We start from the raw sequence: 14,849 nt of genomic DNA, 5'->3' as shown, positions 1-14,849 counted from the left end.
TATCCCCTAGCTGGAAAAACACATACATTTCACTGTACTGTATCCCTAGCTGGAAAAACACATACATTTCACTGTACTGTATCCCTAGCTGGAAAAACACATACATTTCACTGTACTGTATCCACTAGCTGGAAAACACATACATTTCACTGTACTGTATCCCCTAGCTGGAAAAACACATACATTTCACTGTACTGTATCCATACTAGCTGGAAAAACACATACATTTCACTGTACTGTATCCCTAGCTGGAAAAACACATACATTTCACTGTACTGTATCCACTAGCTGGAAAAACACATACATTTCACTGTACTGTATCCCTAGCTGGAAAACACATACATTTCACTGTACTGTATCCCCTAGCTGGAAAAACACATACATTTCACTGTACTGTATCCCCTAGCTGGAAAAACACATACATTTCACTGTACTGTATCCACTAGCTGGAAAAACACATACATTTCACTGTACTGTATCCCCTAGCTGGAAAAACACATACATTTCACTGTACTGTATCCACTAGCTGGAAAAACACATACATTTCACTGTACTGTATCCCCTAGCTGGAAAAACACATACATTTCACTGTACTGTATCCACTAGCTGGAAAAACACATACATTTCACTGTACTGTATCCACTAGCTGGAAAAACATACATTTCACTGTACTGTATCCACTAGCTGGAAAAACACATACATTTCACTGTACTGTATCCCTAGCTGGAAAAACACATACATTTCACTGTACTGTATCCCCTAGCTGGAAAAACACATACATTTCACTGTACTGTATCCACTAGCTGGAAAAACACATACATTTCACTGTACTGTATCCCCTAGCTGGAAAAACACATACATTTCACTGTACTGTATCCCCTAGCTGGAAAAACACATACATTTCACTGTACTGTATCCCCTAGCTGGAAAAACACATACATTTCACTGTACTGTATCCCTAGCTGGAAAAACACATACATTTCACTGTACTGTATCCACTAGCTGGAAAACACATACATTTCACTGTTGTATCCCCTAGCTGGAAAAACACATACATTTCACTGTACTGTATCCCCTAGCTGGAAAAACACATACATTTCACTGTACTGTATCCCTAGCTGGAAAAACACATACATTTCACTGTACTGTATCCACTAGCTGGAAAAACACATACATTTCACTGTACTGTATCCCTAGCTGGAAAAACACATACATTTCACTGTACTGTATCCCTAGCTGGAAAAACACATACATTTCACTGTACTGTATCCACTAGCTGGAAAAACACATACATTTCACTGTACTGTATCCCTAGCTGGAAAAACACATACATTTCACTGTACTGTATCCACTAGCTGGAAAAACACATACATTTCACTGTACTGTATCCCCTAGCTGGAAAAACACATACATTTCACTGTACTGTATCCACTAGCTGGAAAAACACATACATTTCACTGTACTGTATCCCCTAGCTGGAAAACACATACATTTCACTGTACTGTATCCCCTAGCTGGAAAAACACATACATTTCACTGTACTGTATCCCCTAGCTGGAAAAACACATACATTTCACTGTACTGTATCATTTCACTGTACTGTATCCCTAGCTGGAAAACACATACATTTCACTGTACTGTATCCTGTACTGTATCTAGCTGGAAAAACACATACATTTCACTGTACTGTATCCCCTAGCTGGAAAAACACAATTTGATTTAATGTGGCATAAACAAAAAAAACACGATTTTTCAGTCAAAAATATGAGATAAGGGCGGGAGCACTGTGTGTGTTCTCTCATGAAGACTAAGTGCATGTGACGTGAAATAGGTCTTTCCACACCGGGAGCAGTGGTAAGGCATCTTCCCTGTGTGTGTTACCTCGTGGTCTGTCAGGTGCCTAAACTGGGTAAATATCGTTCCACACTGGGAGCAGCGAAAAAGCTTCCCGCCTGTATGGCATTTCTCATGCACTTTCAGGTTCCCTAAATTCTTAAACGTTTTTTCACAATGAGAACAGTGGAAAAGCCTCTTTTCTTCTGTGTGAGTTCTCTCGTGTGATTCCAGGTTCCCTAACTGGATAAATCTCTTTCCGCACTGAGAGCAGTGATAAGGTTTCTCCCCTGTGTGTATTTTTGTGTGTGCTTTCAGGCTCCCTGAATGGGTGAATCGCTTTCCACACAGGGCGCAGTGGTACGGCTTCTCTCCCGTATGTGTCCTGCCATGCGTTTTCAGGTTCCCTAAATGGTTAAAACTCTTTCCACACTGGGCGCAGTGGTGTCGTCCAGCTGGTTTGGGCATCGCTGGGTCCGGATCCCCCGGAGGACTCTTACCGCTGTCAACGTGAGAGTCTGATCTCTCTCCTGCCAAAGACAGTGTTTAGTTAGACAGACATGTACGAAGTCCACATGATGAAACCTCCTGCTAAGTCTTTGTATGGGGTTTAATATAGATCCCTTAGAGCAGAGTGGATGTAGAGAACTGTAGGCTAATAAAATAAATCCTATTGAACTTTACATGTTGTTGTGTCTTTTTTTGTTGACGTCCTAAATCTGATCTAGATTTATGACATCCTAAATCTGATCTAGATTTATGACATCCTAAATCTGATCTAGATTTATGACATCCTAAATCTGATCTAGATTTATGACATCCTAATCTGATCTAGATTTAAGACATCCTAAATCTGATCTAGATTTATGACATCCTAATCTGATCTAGATTTATGACATCCTAAATCTGATCTAGATTTATGACATCCTAAATCTGATCTAGATTTATGACATCCTAATCTGATCTAGATTTAAGACATCCTAATCTGATCTAGATTTATGACATCCTAATCTGATCTAGATTTATGACATCCTAATCTGATCTAGATTTATGATATCCTTATCCTCTTGACATCCTTATTGATAAAAAAATGACATTCAAATCTGATCTACTTCTTAGGGGTTGTAAGGGAATTTATCGAAATCTGATCTAGCTCTATAACCTCCTTATTGATCTCCACATCCAACATCTGATATAGGGTTAGGAGGCATCAATGGAATGTGGATGTCAGATTAAATGAGGTTGGTTTCAATTATTGACTAAGACTTTGGAAGTAAATCCAGATTCAATATATGACATCAAAATGGGTAAATAAACAGAAACAGGAAGTTTAAAAACAATATTGATTGATTTATTTATTTGTTGATATTCTTTTGCTTTTAACTCAGCTAGGTGAACTGGAGGAGTGTGCTCGGACATGCCCTCAGGGATAGGGCCCCCTTTTATGTCCACTTCCTGTCTGAATGACGTGCCCAAAGGAAACTGACTGTAGCACATGCCCTTAGGGATAGGGCCCCCCTTTTATGTCCACTTCCTGTCTGAATGACGTGCCCAAAGTAAACTGACTGTAGCACATGCCCTTAGGGATAGGGCCCCCCTTATGTCCACTTCCTGTCTGAATGACGTGCCCAAAGTAAACTGACTGTAGCTCAGGTCCTGAAGAGAGGATATGCATATAATTGGTACCATTGGAAATATTAAAAAAACGTTGAAGTTTGTAGAAATGTTACAATAATGTAGGAGACTATAACACAATAGATATGGTAGGAGAAAATCCAACCGGATTTCATTTATTGGAGAGACCATCCTCTTAGAAATGCAAGAGAAAGGTCATATTGTAAAATAGCTCCCTGATGCAATTCCTATGGATTCCACAGGGCGTCAACAGTACATCCTGTACAAAAACAAACTCACTTCCTGGACAACTTCCTGGACAACTTCCTGGACAACTTCCTGGACAACAGCTCTGCACTGCTTCACGAAGTGCAAGAAGTATGAATGCCCTTCTACTTCTGAAGAGGTCGTATCACTGTAAATGCTACATGGTCAAGTATGAATGCCCCTCTACTTCTGAAGAGGTCGTATCACTGTAAATGCTACATGGTCAATGCAGACGTCATATTAACTATGCAGCGCCCAGATGCACAATTCACCTCACCGCCAATTTGACAGTATGTCTGATTGGCTTAACGCACCACCACTATTTATTTTAATTTGAACTAAGTCAGTTAAAGAACAAATTCTTATTTTCAATGACGGCCGGGGAACAGTGGGGTTAACTGCCTTGTTCAGGGGCAGAACGACAGATTTGTACCTTGTCAGCTCGGGGGGGTTTGAACTTGCAACCTTCCGGTTACTAGTCCAACGCTGTGGACCTGTGGAGCTTCTCAATGTAATGTTTTCTTCACCTAAAACAGCTAGCAAAACAAAAGTGTGTTTTTACATCCATTGAGAATTACAATAGTTCCTCAATGTATATAAAAAATATTTTCCAGCTCTCTCCTTTTCGATGAACCACTCAGCGGGAAACAAGTAAATGCTCTGGTCCAGTGGAAACGTCATGAAATAGACCTGATTACTTCTCATCAGTGCTTGACTTGGACTGGAATAGATTCCGGTACTCATTTTGGGTGCTGGTACTGTTTATATGTAGGTGCAGGTGCTCCACTATACTTCTGAGCTAATATTCTATAAGAGGAACATTTGAGGTTTCGCTACACAACTCCAGTGAGCGCCTGTCCAAGTCGAGCATTGCTTCTTATCTCTTGCGCAAATAGCTCTGTCTGTCTGTCTGTCTGTCTGTCTGTCTGTCTGTCTGTCTGTCTGTCTGTCTGTCTGTCTGTCTGTCTGTCTGTCTGTCTGTCTGTCTGTCTGTCTGTCTGTCTGTCTGTCTGTCTGTCTGTCTGTCTGTCTGTCTGTCTGTCTGTCTGTCTGTCTGTCTGTCTGTCTGTCTGTCTGTCTGTCTGTCTGTCTGTCTGTCTGTCTGTCTGTCTGTCTGTCTGTCTGTCTGTCTGTCCTGAGCTCACCGGTTGAGGGGAAACTCTGAGGATGCAGAATATGTTATACTATGTTGCTAGGTTACTAGCACAAGCTTCAGGCCTGACCCAAGTTAATAGTTGATACAGTGTGTCAAGTTGGTTGCAGACAGGCCATGCACAGTCAATGTGATTTATAGGATTTTTAATTAATTTTTTTAATCAGGATATTTTCTACATGCAGGCTGCAATGTTTTTATTTGTTGACTTTATGTCAGCTATTTTTACATAGTTGGAAACAGAAAATACTTTTAGGTTTTTTATAAATTTTCATTTAGATTGAATATTGATGAACAACAGGACAATGATTTTGACATATGAAGACGTTTATTATAAATGCATTTAAAATGTTCCATGAAAACCACATCTGGCACGCAGATCAGTAGAAATTGTACGATAACTTGGCAGAATGGTGTCTATATATGGACCAGATACCAGCCCTACTGGGACCAGATACCAGCCCTACTGGGACCAGATACCAGACCTACTGGGACCAGATACCAGCCCTACTGGGAACAGATACCAGCCCTACTGGGAACAGATACCAGCCCTACTGGGAACAGATACCAGCCCTACTGGGACCAGATACCAGCCCTACTGGGACCAGATACCAGCCCTACTGGGAACAGATACCAGCCCTACTGGGAACAGATACCAGCCCTACTGGGAACAGATACCAGCCCTACTGGGAACAGATACCAGCCCTACTGGGAACAGATACCAGCCCTACTGGGAACAGATACCAGCCCTACTGGGAACAGATACCAGCCCTACTGGGAACAGATACCAGCCCTACTGGGACCAGATACCAGCCCTACTGGGACCAGATACCAGCCCTACTGGGACCAGATACCAGCCCTACTGGGACCAGATACCAGCCCTACTGGGAACAGATACCAGCCCTACTGGGAACAGATACCAGCCCTACTGGGACCAGATACCAGCCCTACTGGGACCAGATACCAGCCCTACTGGGACCAGATACCAGCCCTACTGGGACCAGATACCAGCCCTACTGGGCACAGATACCAGCCCTACTGGGACCAGATACCAGCCCTACTGGGACCAGATACCAGCCCTACTGGGACCAGATACCAGCCCTACTGGGACCAGATACCAGCCCTACTGGGACCAGATACCAGCCCTACTGGGACCAGATACCAGCCCTACTGGGACCAGATACCAGCCCTACTGGGACAGATACCAGCCCTACTGGGAACAGATACCAGCCCTACTGGGACCAGATACCAGCCCTACTGGGAACAGATACCAGCCCTACTGGGAACAGATACCAGCCCTACTGGGAACAGATACCAGCCCTACTGGGAACAGACCCCCTACTGGGAACAGATACCAGCCCTACTGGGAACAGACCCTACTGGGAACAGACCCTACTGGGAACAGACCCTACTGGGACCAGATACCCTACTGGGACCAGATACCAGCCCTACTGGGACAGATACCAGCCCTACTGGGAACAGATACCAGCCCTACTGGGAACAGATACCAGCCCTACTGGGAACAGACCCTACTGGGAACAGACCCTACTGGGAACAGACCCTACTGGGAACAGACCCTACTGGGACCAGATACCAGCCCTACTGGGACCAGATACCAGCCCTACTGGGAACAGATACCAGCCCTACTGGGAACAGATACCAGCCCTACTGGGAACAGATACCAGCCCTACTGGGAACAGATACCAGCCCTACTGGGAACAGACCCTACTGGGACCAGATACCAGCCCTACTGGGAACAGATACCAGCCCTACTGGGAACAGATACCAGCCCTACTGGGAACAGACCCTACTGGGACCAGATACCAGCCCTACTGGGAACAGACCCTACTGGGACCAGATACCAGCCCTACTGGGAACAGATACCAGCCCTACTGGGAACAGACCCTACTGGGAACAGATACCAGCCCTACTGGGAACAGATACCAGCCCTACTGGGAACAGACCCTACTGGGAACAGACCCTACTGGGACCAGATACCAGCCCTACTGGGAACAGACCCTACTGGGAACAGACCCTACTGAGACCAGATACCAGCCCTACTGGGAACAGATACCAGCCCTACTGGGAACAGATACCAGCCCTACTGGGACCAGATACCAGCCCTACTGGGACCAGATACCAGCCCTACTGGGACCAGATACCAGCCCTACTGGGAACAGATACCAGCCCTACTGGGAACAGATACCAGCCCTACTGGGACCAGATACCAGCCCTACTGGGACCAGATACCAGCCCTACTGGGACCAGATACCAGCCCTACTGGGACCAGATACCAGCCCTACTGGGAACAGACCCGAGTGGGCAGATCTATTCTATTTGTTCAAACTAAACTACTTACTTTGAAGTGTCAAATCTGATCCTTTCTTCTCTTCTCCTCTTCTCACATTTCCACTCAGCCCCGTTGTTTTCCTGCAGTCCACCAGCAGCACAGACAACCTCTTCATACCCAGCAGTAAGGTGATACCGGGAGAGGCACGACACAGGGACTCCGGGAGGGAGGAAGGGCTAGCGTTGTCCTGGTAACCATAAAGAGGGGACACAGACACACATCATTATGGATGCTGATGTCACTGTTGTCATGAAGTGCATTACAGAAACCCAGCCCAGACCCAGATAGAGCAAGCTGTATGCTAGACCAGACCAAGCTGTACCATCTGGTGTTCTGATCTGGAGAGACTCTTCTCTGCCTCGTCAGCATCAGGATGTTGTTGAGGCTCCCCAGAGGATCCATAATAGTCATGTCTCTCTCCTGTGTGAATGATAACATCAAACAGATGGTAAACTTATGACTTTTTATTGCAATCACAGATGGAAGGGATTTCGATTTGATTGGTCCTCAAATCACAGCTCAGACACAACACTTGAGTCAGGATAAAGTAGGGTTAGCCTGCCCCCTGATTGGTCCTCAACTAGCCTGCCCAGGAACAGGTTAGAGATGAAAGATTTGTTGCCCTAGAAACTTACATGGTTAAGAGGTAAGAGACCTTCAACAGTTATCCTGAGTTGAATTCAGTGAGTCGAATTCAGAATTGAAGCAAAGTCAGCTCACTAACTCCTCTATCCCACTACATAGTATATTACCCCTCAGAGTTAAACAGGCTGTTGTGGGTTCTGATGGGAAATCAAAGTTGAGCAGGTGTTCATAATGTTTTGTAAACTCGGTATATATTGGATTCAGATGGGGTATGACCGTTGAACTGAGGTCATTGGGCATTTAGAAGTTATATTCTTCAAGAATCAATGGCTACAACTCTCTCCTATGTGTCATCAGGTTCTGGGACTTCTTCTCTGCTTTTAAACAACTGTGAGATGTGAAGTTGTGGACTGGTTCCGGACAGGAGGGGATACGGGCCTTCATAGAGAAACGGAAGCCTGTGTGGACAAACAAAGCAGAGAAGGCCCATGATTAGTGATATCTGCTGGGCTGGCCCACCATGGCATGTGAAGGGTCAGCAGCCTCTGGGCTGGAGAGGGAGCCTGTGGATGGTTGAGGTGTTAAACTTGCCCCCAGTTGGACCTGAACCCATCACAGAACACATGCTCGAGGAGGACATTTTGAAACGAAATCCCTGTTGATTGTTCACCAATTTGTAAGTCGCTCTGGATAAGAGCGTCTGCTAAATGACTTAAATGTAATGTAATGTAAATGTTCCGAGTGACATTATTGGTGTATAGAGCGCTCTGTGAATTTCATAGGTTCCCATGCCTTATAGTGTCACAACGCCCCATGTCAGCTCTCTGTTTCCACTCTCTCAACGGAGCTGACCTGAACCGCCAGGTTTCACACCCCACATTTACATAGGGAGTAACATGTCACATTTTCTGGCCATTCCAGAAAAATGATCTCTTCCTCTGAGAGAGTGAGCCCAGTTTGGGAGACAGCTCCCAGTGTGGAATGATGTTTACCCGCTGACTAAACTAAATTCATGTAAATAGACAATAAAGTATCAATAATTTACAAGTTTAAAAAAAATGTATGTACCAATCGCAGATTGACTCTTTATCAATTCCTCCAGTACTGAACAACATATTTGAGAGCATAACTTCAGTAGAATGCCCCTTTAAAACCACACCGTAGCCTAGTTCAACAACTGCTGAGTTGTTTTTAGACAATACTCACTGCTGTTTATAAGATCTTCTGTCTCCTCCTCTTTCACTCCCAGAACGTCTTCAACCTTCTCTTTTATTGAGACAGCCTCGTCTTCCTCCCAAAAAGGTTCGTCTTTCACTCTAACAGCCGCCTCTTCCTCCTTTTTCATTCGGAAAGCTTCTTCCTCCTTTTCCACTGTGACAGCCTGTATCCCCTCTTCCTCTTTCACTCCTAAAGTGTCATTCTCTTCTTTCAATGTGATTACCTCCTCTTTCATTCTGAAAGCTTCTACCTCTTTTACCACTGTGACAGCCGATACTCCCTCCACTCCAAAATGCTCCTCCTCTTCTTTCCCTATAACAGCCTCCTCTTCCTCCTTTTTCATTCTGAAAGCTTCTTCCTCTCCTTTCACTGTAATATCATCCTCTTTTACGACAATGTTAAGCCCCAGAGCTTCTTTCTGAGTCCAGCAGACCTCTTTAGCAGGGGAGAAGTAGCTTAGTGAGCTCATGGTCGGGGATATTAGTTCGCTAAATAGCATTAGCTGGTTAGCATTAGAGACTAACCTAGTGCCGGGCTCAGTGTCAATCTTAACAAGTTAACACATTTAACATGCAAATGACGTTACATTTAAGCAGTTGATACGTTAACACAATTGTGTTTAAGACACTGAGACTAATATACACAAAAATGGCCTAAAAGAGCTTCAATATTTCGGTTTCATGTTACCTAGCAAGCTATCAAGGTGGATGAATAAGGAGCCGTGTTGCTCTTCCCGTCCACTAGATTATACGTCACGTAAGAATGACTCACGTCGCCATCTGTGACGCAAAGAGGATTCTGTCAAACAATTTCATAACAAATAATTTAAAGGTTTTTCCACACTTCTTATACATACACACTATACAACTATCTTCGGAGTTGATAAAAACCGGAAACATCCGGTATTGATGGATGTCAATATGTTGTATCATGTGGAATGTATATACGTTCACCGGTAGCGTGGCCGAGCGGTCTAAGGCGCTGGATTAAGGCTCCAGTCTCTTCGGAGGCGCGGGTTCGAATCCCGCCGCTGCCAGATATTTTTGGCTCTTGAGTGGCGCTGCATCTCAGTGCTAAAGGCTTCACTACAGACCCTGGTTCGATACTAAACTGTATCACAAACGGTCGTGATCGGAAGTGCCATAGTGCGGCTCACAATTGGCCCATGTTTGCGGTCATTGTAAATAAGAATTGTTCTTAACTGACTTGCCTAGTTAAATACGGAGCTAAAAAAAATATTTATATATATCATCAGAACTGACAGCCATATTGTCCTCATTCCAGCACAGCTGTTGCTTCACCAACCATTTTCTCCATTTCATCCTACTACTACTCGCCTCCTTTTCCTAAACGATGGTTCCTCGTCGTAGATTTATGTCTCGAAGGTGAATGTTGATCCAACACCTGCAGCTAATTAAAACCCACTGGGTTCAGACGTCATTTCAACGTCGAGGTTTGCTTTACATTTGGTCAAATTGTCAAATAAAGTGAATTCAACATGACATCAACTAAACATTTCACCGTGTCCTGAAAAACCTAGGCTATGTGGCAAATAACGGTAAAAAAATGTCGTTTTCCCTGACAACAAAAAAAGACTGCTCTTTTGAAACTGCAGTCCAAGTGCAGTAACTGCAGTCGGCTGTGGAATTTAGGACGCAATAATTGCAGAACAATGATTTGAATGTTAGTATTTTTTTATTTTAATAAAACATATCTGATGAATAAAATAAAAATATGTCTGTCATCTACCTAGTCACTTTAACCCCTACCTACATGTACACATTACCTCAACAACCTCGTACCCCTGCAACCTGCACATTGACTCTGTACAGGTACCTTGTATATAACCCCCTGCACATTGACTCTGTACAGGTACGTCTTGTATATAACCCCCTGCACATTGACTCTGTACAGGTACGTCTTGTATATAACCCCCTGCACATTGACTCTGTACAGGTACGTCTTGTATATAACCCCCTGCACATTGACTCTGTACAGGTACGTCTTGTATATAACCCCTGCACATTGACTCTGTACAGGTACGTCTTGTATATAACCCCCTGCACATTGACTCTGTACAGGTACGTCTTGTATATAACCCCTGCACATTGACTCTGTACAGGTTCTTGTATATAACCCCCTACACATTGACTCTGTACAGGTACGGCTTGTATATAACCCCTGCACATTGACTCTGTACAGGTACGTATATAACCCCCTGCACATTGACTCTGTACAGGTACGTCTTGTATATAACCCCCTGCACATTGACTCTGTACAGGTACGTCTTGTATATAACCCCCTACACATTGACTCTGTACAGGTACGTCTTGTATATAACCCCTGCACATTGCCTCTGTACAGGTACGTCTTGTATATAACCCCCTGCACATTGACTCTGTACAGGTACGTCTTGTATATAACCCCTACACATTGACTCTGTACAGGTACGTCTTGTATATAACCCCCACATTGACTCTGTACAGGTACATTGACTCTGTACAGGTACGTCTTGTATATAACCCCCTACACATTGACTCTGTACAGGTACGTCTTGTATATAACCCCTGCACATTGACTCTGTACAGGTGCACATTGACTCTGTACAGGTACGTCTTGTATATAACCCCTGCACATTGACTCTGTACAGGTACGTCTTGTATATAACCCCCTACACATTGACTCTGTACAGGTACGTCTTGTATATAACCCCTGCACATTGACTCTGTACAGGTACGTCTTGTATATAACCCCCTACACATTGACTCTGTACAGGTACGTCTTGTATATAACCTCCTTATTGTTCTTTTCTGTTTCCATTTCCTTTTTTCTTTTTCTTTTTTAACTCGTCATTTCAGAGTAAAAGTCCACACCTGTTGCATTCGGTGTTTGTGAGAAATACAATTTGATTTGATTTAAAAATACAGCGCACATGGGGAAAATATTGATTTCAGCCATTTTGCTACAGCAGGAAATTACTCCCGGAAATGTGAAATATTATGCTGATTATTATATTTTTTTATTTTTTTATTTTAGGGATTGATGCATTTTACGTTAGGGCAAATTAAGTCTGAAATGTTAAGTGGAAATTACAAACTTTGGAAGCGTTTTTAAAAAGGTGAATAAACTACAAGTTTGAATGTACTGCTGCACAGGAAGAGAGACTAAGATCCTACATCTGTACGCAATCTTTGCGAGAGGAAAAACTCTTTACAGTGGGAGCATTGGAAAGGTTTATCGCCTGTGTGTGTCCTCTCGTGTCGTTTCAGGTCCCCTAACTGGTTAAAACCCTTTCCACAGTGGGAACAGTTGCGTCCTCTTGCTGGTTTGGACGTCTCTGGTTCCAATAACCATTGGCCAGTTTCCAACCAAAAAATCTAATAAATAATAATCTTGGTGTAATTTGAAAATCAAAAGACGTGGAGTTCCAACTAGAATCCTGCTCATGGAATGTCATGATGAATGTCATAATAATAGATAATGTCATACAGGCTGAACAGAGCTCTATAATAATAGATAATGTCATGATGTCATTATCAGGCTGATAATGCATGGTTACAGGCTGAGCATAGCTCTATAATAATAGATAATGTCATGGTTATAGGCTGAACAGAGCTCTATAATAATAGATAATGTCATGTTTATAGGCTCAGCAGAGCTCTATAATAATAGATAATGTCATGTTGAGGCTGAGCAGAGTTCTATAATAATAGATAATGTCATGTTTATAGGCTGAACAGAGCTCTATAATAATAGATAATGTCATGGTTACAGGCTGAGCAGAGCTCTATAATAATATATATTGTGGACTACAGTATTTCAATCAATGTCATAGGCTGCATTTGATCAATTTTTAATAATGTTTTGTTGGTGGCCCACTCTTTGATGGTAAAACATCTTACACCGTGGCTTTAAAAGGATACTGCGAGATTCTGGTACCTAGTGTTAGCACATTGACTCACCTGTGTGGAAGCACCTGCTTTCATATATACTGAACAAAAATATAAACGCAACATGCAACAATTTCAAAGACTTTACTGATTTACACGGAATCATGTGGAAAACATATACGTTCATCGGTAGCGTGGCCGAGCGGTCTAAGGCGCTGGATTAAGGCTCCAGTCTCTTCGGAGGCGCGGGTTCGAATCCCGCCGCTGCCATATATTTTGGCTCTTGAGTGGCGCTGTTCGATTCTAAACTCTATCACAAACGGTCATGATCGGACGTCCCACAGTGCCGCTCACAATTGGCCCATGTTTGCGGTCATTGTAAATAAGAATTGTTCTTAATTAACTGACTTGCCTAGTTAAATACGGGGCAAAAAAATAATATTTATATATATCATCAGAACTGACAGCCACTGGCCCACTCTTTGATGGTAAAACATCTTACACCGTGGCTTTAAAAGGATACTGCGAGATTCTGGTACCTAGTGTTAGCACATTGACTCACCTGTATGGAAGCACCTGCTTTCATATATACTGAACAAAAATATAAACGCAACATGCAACAATTTCAAAGACTTTACTGATTTACAATTCATAGATGGAAATCAGTAAATTTAAATAAATGTATTAGGCCCTAATCTATGGATTTCACATGACTGGGCAGGGGTGCAACCATGGGTGGGCCTGGGAGCGTATATAGCCACACCCACTGGGGAGGCAGGCCACACCCACTGGGGAGCCAGGCCCTGGGAGTGTATAGCCACACCCACTGGGGAGGCAGGCCCTGGGAGCGTATAGCCACACCCACTGGGGAGCCAGGCCCTGGGAGCGTATAGCCACACCCACTGGGGAGCCAGGCCTAGCCACTGGGGAGCCAGGCCCTGGGAGCGTATAGCCATACCCACTGGGGAGGCAGGCCCTGGGAGCGTATAGCCACACCCACTGGGGAGGCAGGCCCTGGGAGCGTATAGCCACACCCACTGGGGAGCCAGGCCCTGGGAGCGTATAGCCACACCCACTGGGGAGCCAGGCCTAGCCACTGGGGAGCCAGACCTAGCCAATCAGAATATTTTTTTCCCCACAAAAGGGCTTTAATTACAGACAGAAATACTCCTCAGCACCGCACCCGCCCCCAGATAATACTGCAGGAGTAGCCAGCTGTAGAGGTCCTGGCCATAAACAAGAAAATGCTCATCCAGAACTGGTGCTCCTAGTGGCTGGGGAATATACTGCAGGCAAACTTACATCAGTTTTACCTCATTTCTACCAGCATGTCACATGTGCAACCAGAGAAAAAAAAACACTAGACCACCTTTACTCCACACACAGAGACGCATACAAAGCTCTCCCCACTCCATTTGTCCACTCCATTTGTCAAATCTGACCATAATTCTATCCTCCTGATTCCTGCTTTTTGCTACAAGACAAAAACTAAAGCAGGAAGTACCAGTGAGTCTCAATCAAAGTAATCGGAAGTTGTCAAATGGCCGGATGCTATGCTACAGGACTGTTTTGCTAGCACAGACTGGAATATGTATCGGGATTCTTTAATCTAATGGCATTGAGGATACAACAGACCTTTAATCACCCCCCTAGTCACCAGACTTCATCAATAAGAGCATCAACAAAGTAATCCCCCTACAGTGACCTTTTAATCTAGAACAACCAAGCCCTACATATCCCAACCAGAACAACCAAGCCATGGATTACAGGCAACATCTGCACCGACCTAATCAGGCTAGATGGGGGTGACAACCAAGACCTACAGTAGGATACAACAGACCTTTAATCTAGAAAACAACCAAGCCCTGTAGGATACAACAGACAATCTAGACAACCAAGCCCTACAGTAGGATACAACAGACCTTTAATCTAGAACAAC

General features: G+C 43.8%; 1 long non-coding RNA gene and 2 other non-coding genes across 3 annotated transcripts; 2 read left to right on the top strand and 1 right to left on the bottom strand.

The window, feature by feature from the left end:
• Positions 1–2,227: 2,227 nt before the first annotated feature.
• Positions 2,228–8,729, bottom strand: LOC124020191. Its single transcript, XR_006835929.1, has 3 exons — positions 7,540–8,729; positions 7,227–7,404; positions 2,228–2,363 (listed from the first exon to the last, which is right to left on the bottom strand). It is a non-coding gene; the product is annotated as an uncharacterized LOC124020191 (long non-coding RNA).
• Positions 8,730–9,974: 1,245 nt separating this feature from the next.
• trnal-aag lies at positions 9,975–10,056 on the top strand. Its single transcript has one exon. It is a non-coding gene; the product is annotated as a tRNA-Leu (tRNA).
• A 3,042-nt stretch (positions 10,057–13,098) lies between these two features.
• trnal-aag lies at positions 13,099–13,180 on the top strand. The gene has a single exon. It is a non-coding gene; the product is annotated as a tRNA-Leu (tRNA).
• Positions 13,181–14,849: the final 1,669 nt, after the last annotated feature.

Source organism: Oncorhynchus gorbuscha, unplaced genomic scaffold (genome assembly GCF_021184085.1).
Source record: "Oncorhynchus gorbuscha isolate QuinsamMale2020 ecotype Even-year unplaced genomic scaffold, OgorEven_v1.0 Un_scaffold_766, whole genome shotgun sequence".
In the NCBI taxonomy this organism is placed as follows: domain Eukaryota; kingdom Metazoa; phylum Chordata; class Actinopteri; order Salmoniformes; family Salmonidae; genus Oncorhynchus; species Oncorhynchus gorbuscha.
Note: the sequence above shows the minus strand (reverse complement) of the source record. Positions and strands in the feature narration are given on the sequence as shown.